The following is a 6,738-nucleotide window of genomic DNA, read 5'->3' as shown; positions in this document are numbered from 1 at the left end:
TAACTTTTAATGGAAGTTTTTAAGTATCTTTTTTTAAAATGGTACATATACTCAGGCCAGGAACCGTCAGCAGAGGAGAAAGCTGTCCAGAGTTCCGTCCTTCGTGGTGCCCCAACGGCCCAGTAGTAGGTTCAATTCCAAGTTCCATTCTGTCAACCAGCCTCCGATTCATCATTCAAGTTAGTCTAGGGCGAATCAAGTGTTTTCGTCTCCATAATTTCATACCTGTCAACCTCAGTCAATTGCACCCCTTATTAATTATTGCAATTCCCCTTATTAAGTGATAATAGACCTTAAAGACACAATGTGTCAGACTAGACTTAAAACAGGGGTCTCAAACTTTATCGTCTTGCGGGCTGTCGGATATTTAGGCCTGGGCGAGGTTGGGCTGCATCAGGTTTAAAAAGTATCCAACTCTGAAATATCTCTTAGGGGAAAAAAATCGATGCAAATTAAGTTCCAAAAGTAAAAATAAATTATTGAGAATTTGTTAGAATATCAATGAATCAATCAGGGAAAACTACAATTCAGATAGGTCTTTAGCTTTTAATTTTCCGAACACAAGCTAATCTAAACATGGCTTCTTGCCAAATAATTGATCAGAACATTTAACTTCTGCAAATACACCCATGTTGTGTTTTATGACTGTGGTCAAGCACATAAAAACACGTTTAACACACGGCAGAAACCTAGCGTGAGTTTTTTTTTGCGTGGTACTTCCACTCTCCTCTAAGCTTCAGTTCAACATCACTGACGATCTACTCTCTAAAGGGAACATCCATGTAGATTTCTTACATCAAACTTAACCTCAGGATATCATCCGCATGGCTTATGGCCTATGGACTGAGTTTTAGACCTCTAATGTAGAAAAATATAAACAAAGATAACTTGCTTAAACATGTTTATTTTACTCACCGAATAACAACACAAACAAGTCTTTCAGCATCTTTCTTAATTCTTTCTCCATGCAGTATATTCAGGGTTGCCTATCGATCAATCAATCGAAATGTATTCGTATAGGACTGTTCAGGCAACAAGTTGCAACGAAAAGTGCTGTATAGAGCAATCAATGTACAGCAAGAAAATACAATCTCCCTTTATCCTCATCCAACAGCCAGGAAAGCCAAATAAACAGGCACACAGTGGTTGAAAGAGGTCAGAACAAGATAAATGATGATACAAAATAAATATAATAATAATTCTAACGTTATATACCTTTAAAAGAGGACATCATGACATCACTACTGCCCAGAAGACATACACACTTTTGTTAAAGACCACAAGAGTAGATGGCAAGCCCTAGCTATAAAAGATTTTTAATTTCTCAAAAACAGGAATTGTATGGGTGCCTGAAATCCTTGAAAATGCTTGAACTTTACTGTTGTGTTTTCAAGAATTGAAAAACGCTTGAAATTGTTGCCATGTTTTTCAACAAGTCTGCTTATAAATTACGCTGACACTGGTCTCTGGTGACTTTGCTTTACCTTTGCAATTCTTCTTCCCTCGTTATTAACTGCAGCTGACATTAGTTTGTACGACATTGCCCTATAAAGCATCATCACCCCCTACGAGTCGCGTCCAAGAAAACCTGTGTATGCTACACCTAATCAGGCCACTATGAAACCTGTGTTATTGCAAGGATCATGCATTAATCTTGGTCATTTATTATGAGCCATGCAAAAAATGAAGGCAGCGTTTCCCAGTGGTAAATTCTAGTCAGAAGACCTTCCTGCAACTGAAAATGTAAGCTACATATGACTCATTTTACCCCAACTATATGGGGAGACATTTGCCTGAAAACAATTATATTCGCGATTTACTCAAGGTCTAAAATTCATGTGTCTTAATTCAAGATCAATTTATAAAAAATTGAATAACTTTGAAATTATACCTTCTTGACAGCAGTTTAAGGACATTTCAAGTCGATACACGTTTTTAAAAAATGGATAAGGCATTTCAACTACAAAAACCTGTATTTTGCCAAAAAAGCACCCATCGAAACCAGAGAAAACTTTCAGGTGCCTCGCACTTAATGGTGCTAATCTAGCACATGGGGCTAATTTCTTGGATTATCTGGCAACCCCTATTTAACAAGCATTCTAAATGCCAGTTCCACTGACTTTTCAAGATGGACCGTTCAACAGTGACTGAAAGACTGCAACTGCAGGTTGTCCAGAGGACACAAAAGGGAAGGCCCTATCAGCCATTGCAAGACATGTTCATAATTACAAATATGTGATTTCAAAAATATTGAACCTCTACAAAACTACAAATTAATTCAAGTCGCCCAAGAAGGATCGTTGTACACGGAATAAAAACGCAAGAGAGGACAGGTCACACTGCAGATGGAAATGCTCACCAGTTCAGTGCTGAACATGGGAAGGATCTGTTTTGCCATTAAAGAGTATTTGAACTGAAAGCCCACACTGCAGTGACCAATCCTCTCCTTAGCGATAAAACCAAAAAGTTAGACTGAGCTGTGCTGAGGGGCAATGTGGACGGAGGAGAACTGGTCCGGAGTTCACAATATTGAACAACCCTTACGATACCAACGGTATCACGACAACACTGTATGTAACATCCCACATGCCGACATTTCTTGTGTAAATACCATGTAAATTATAACTATAGCCTTATCCCCCTTGTTTTATAACCTTATCTTCTCTGTTCCTTTATCTTCTTGGCTCATACCTCACTGTGAATGTGTAAAACTGGAGTGTCATGCCCAATTTCGTTGTCACAATATGTTAACCCATTTTGTAACAATGACAATAAAGGTATATTCTATTCTATTCCATTCTATTCTATTCTATTCTATTCTATTCACTTAAGTGATGAAAGTAAATTGTATTTTTTGGGGTCTGATAGGATTCATTATGTTCTGTGACACACTAGGAAAAGATTAAACCCAAAGTGTGTAAAAAACGTCAGTGAAATGTGGAGTGTCATGATTTCGGGCTATTTGTCTGCAGCAGGAGTCAGGTCTCTTGTAAAGCTCCATGGCCGAGTAAAGGCAAATGTGTATCAGAAACTTCTTCAACAGCACAAGGTTCCTTACTAGCGTCCATCGCCCAATCAGCTTGCAATCTTCATGCAGGACAATACTCTATGTCGCACAGCAAATCGGGTAAAGAATTTCCTTGAAGGTGAAAACATTGAATCAATGGCATAGCCTGCCAGAGTCCTGATCTCAAATGAGAACCTCTGGAAAATCCTTGGTGACAAAGTTATGGTCAATAAGCCCACTACACTCACCGAACTGTGGAGAAAGCTGGAAGAAGAATGGACCAAAATCACACAAGAACAGAGTGAGAGATTAGTGCTATCCTGTGGCTGCAGATGTGCTGAAGTCATTTTCAGAAGGGGCCTCTACACTTCTTACTAATTGCTGACTTTTGTAACGTTCAGATTTTTTTCCATGCCAAAGTAATTGTTCTCTAATTTTGATCGGTGTGTTTTCTAATTTCGATCATCGTGTTTTCGGCAAAATACATTTTTTTTTTTTGGTGAATGCCTTTAGTCATTTTGTGAAAAAGTGTTGAAGTAGCATGGTATGGAGAGAGAACAAAATGTCCTTGAACTTGAACACCAGTGACGATGGTGTTATTTTAAAATATTTCAATTTTTATAAGCTGTTCTCTCATTTTGATCCCCAGTGTATGTCATTCGCCCCCTAAATCTGCTGTCCCACCCAAATCATCTGAATCAGGTGCAGCACCCGGTCACTAGTTGGCGCTCCAAGTCCCGAGATGACTCACAGCGGGACGTGAGGACGAAGACGACGGCGGAGACGAGCAAAGAGCTGACAAGGGGGGATGAGGATGAGTGGGGGACCTTTCTGCATACAAAGACAAACACAACTATTTATAGATGTGTGCGTGTGTGTGCACAGCTGCTTGAGTGCGTCAGAGGACGAGGAAGGACAAAGATGATGGTGGCGGTGGTCTCGCCGGGAAACACCCAGCAATCCTCATGTTTTGAATTCAATCGACATGAAGAACTAGCTCAATTGATAGACAGATCAATCAATTTGTTGAAACACATTTTGACAAGCTAAGACTCAAAAATTGAAACATAAAGTTGAAAAATAAATTTGATGAGCTATCTAATCTAAGTTATGGTATTAATATGGCAAGCTGGGAGCGTTAATGGGTGGGAATGGGGATTAGGTGGTGCCTAAACTCATGCCCATCTGATATTTGCATTATAGAGGGTGTTGACAGGCATACACGGACATTAGGTGGTGCCAAAGGTTATGCCCTTCTGCTAAAGACCTTTGTACGTATTTTTGATTGGCATAAATGGGCGTTGGGTCGTGCCAAAGCTCATACCCATCTTACAAAGGACATTATAGGGAGCAGTGACGGGCACAAATAGACACTAGGTGGTGCCTTAGCTCATGCCCGTCCGCGATGGACATTATAGAGCGTGTTGAAAGGCATGCGTTTGCATTTGGTGCTGCCAAAGCTCATGCCCATTTGGCATGGACATTATAGAAGGCATTGATAGGCATAAATAGGCTAAGTGGTGTCAAAGCTTATACCCATTTGCCAAAAGACATTATAGCTAGTGTTGACATGCATCAAAAGGGCATTAGGTGGTGGCAAAGCTCATGCCCATCTCCCAAAGAACTTTATAGGGACTGTTGAGGGGCATAAATTGGCATTAGGCGGTGTCGAGCTCATGCCCATTTGCAATGGATATTATATAGAGTGTCTGTCAAAGGACTTTGTAGGAAGGTCAAGTCAAGTCACAATAATTTGTATATCTGTCAATCACAAAATATCATAAAACGGCCATGTGGACAAAGAAAAACTCAAAAACCTCAGCAGGAGGATAAAAAGACATCTTAAGAAGGGGCCACACAAGAGGTAATAAAGGGGCATTAAATGGTGCCAAAGCTCATGCTCCTCCGCCAAAGGACTTTATGAGGATGGTCAACACACTTAAAAGGGCAGTAGGTGGTGCTAGAGTCCATGCCCATCTGGCAAAGGACATTATAAGCTGTATTGGCAGGTATAATTGGGCATTAGGTGGTGCCAAGGCTTATGGCCATCTGCCTAAAGCCATTATGGAGAGTTTTTTGTTTTTATTGATAATTAAAGTTGCAGGATCGACCGTTTTCCATTGTGGTGCATATTTCCTTTCTTTTTGTTTACACTTCACATTAAAAAAACAAAGAACAATTGCAGCTGTGAGACTTTTTCTTTGTTTGATGTGAGAACAAAATGTCTATAAAGTGTTTTTATTTCTATTATTATTATTTTGTAAAATGTAAAACTCACTAACCACCGATTCAAAAAATCAGACACTTCAAAAAATAAAAATAAAATAAGTAAAAAAAAGAAATACCTCAAATTATTATTATCATTTTACAAACTATTTTTTATGAGCATATATATCAAATGTGGCGGACGTTTTATTTTGTAATATGCATTTGAAAAGCAATACGTATCGGTATAATATTAAAATGACATATTTTGTAAGTGAATCAAATGAATAAACAAAATCAGATCAGAGCTGGGACTTGGGTCAGTTAAGGCTAGTGCTATGGTTAGCGTTAGGTTTATGATTTTTAAGGCTTAGGTTTAGGATGGATAAAGCTTGGGCTACAGTTATGGTTTTGGTAGGGCTAGGACTGGGGTTAAATCTAGGGTTAGGGCTAGGGTTACGTTATAAACCTTTCCCCCCCATTTTTCTATCTATTTCTGTCAAAAGAAGTAGGAGATGTCAGCTAAAAACCAAAATGATTATATATACTGGTATATATATATATATATATATATATATATATATATATATATATATATATATATATATATATATATATATATATATATTAAAAAAATCCACATTTCAAGTTATTAACCATTATTTCTAATTCAAAGTTTATACTGTACTAGATTATTTTTATGCAACGTCTAATGTTGGACAGCAGATAACACTAGATAGATAGATAGATAGATAGATAGATAGATAGATAGATAGATAGATAGATAGATAGATAGATAGATAGATAGATAGATAGATAGATAGATAGATAGATAGATAGATAGATAGATAGATAGATAGATAGATAGATAGATAGATAGATAGATAGATAGATAGATAGATAGATAGATAGATAGATAGATAGATAGATACTTTGTTCATCCCCGAAGGGAAATTCACATTTCCAGCAGCATCCCTGAGCTGAGAACAATCGAGAACAATCGAAAATAACACGGGAGCTGCTGGAGTGGCTGCTGGAGTGGCTGCCATTCGTGACGGCGCCGGAAGAAAAGATTCAATTTGAATCATGTACTACAGCAGAGTTAAACTTTAACCAGATGGCGGAACTAAAATGAGATTAATTTTCAAAAATATATTGTCGTATACGACAAAATCAATATTTACTGACAAAATGCTATTTCATCAGAGGTTTATAGTTGTTATTGGGCACCATTTAGTCATATGCGTTTCATCCGCGCATGCGCTATAATTCCTCTTTTGTCGGATTTTATCATGCAATATCTAATCTTGGACAGCAAGTGGCAGCACAGTAAAATTTTAAAATTGGATGCCGGAAGTAAAACGAGATCATTTCAGAACAATACAATAAAGTATTTATTTATTCACAAAACAACAACAACAACAACAGTACAATACATTAATAATAAAAGAGGCTGTTTCATCACAAACTTATACGAAGTTGTAGTTATTTTGGGTACTATTACAACGAAAGTATTTGATTCACGC

This window comes from Urocampus carinirostris, chromosome 2 (genome assembly GCF_059441175.1).
Source record: "Urocampus carinirostris isolate Australia breed hairy pipefish chromosome 2, RoL_Ucar_1.0, whole genome shotgun sequence".
NCBI lineage: Eukaryota > Metazoa > Chordata > Actinopteri > Syngnathiformes > Syngnathidae > Urocampus > Urocampus carinirostris.
The sequence above is the reverse complement of the archived record's forward strand: the minus strand, read 5'-3'. Positions refer to the sequence as shown.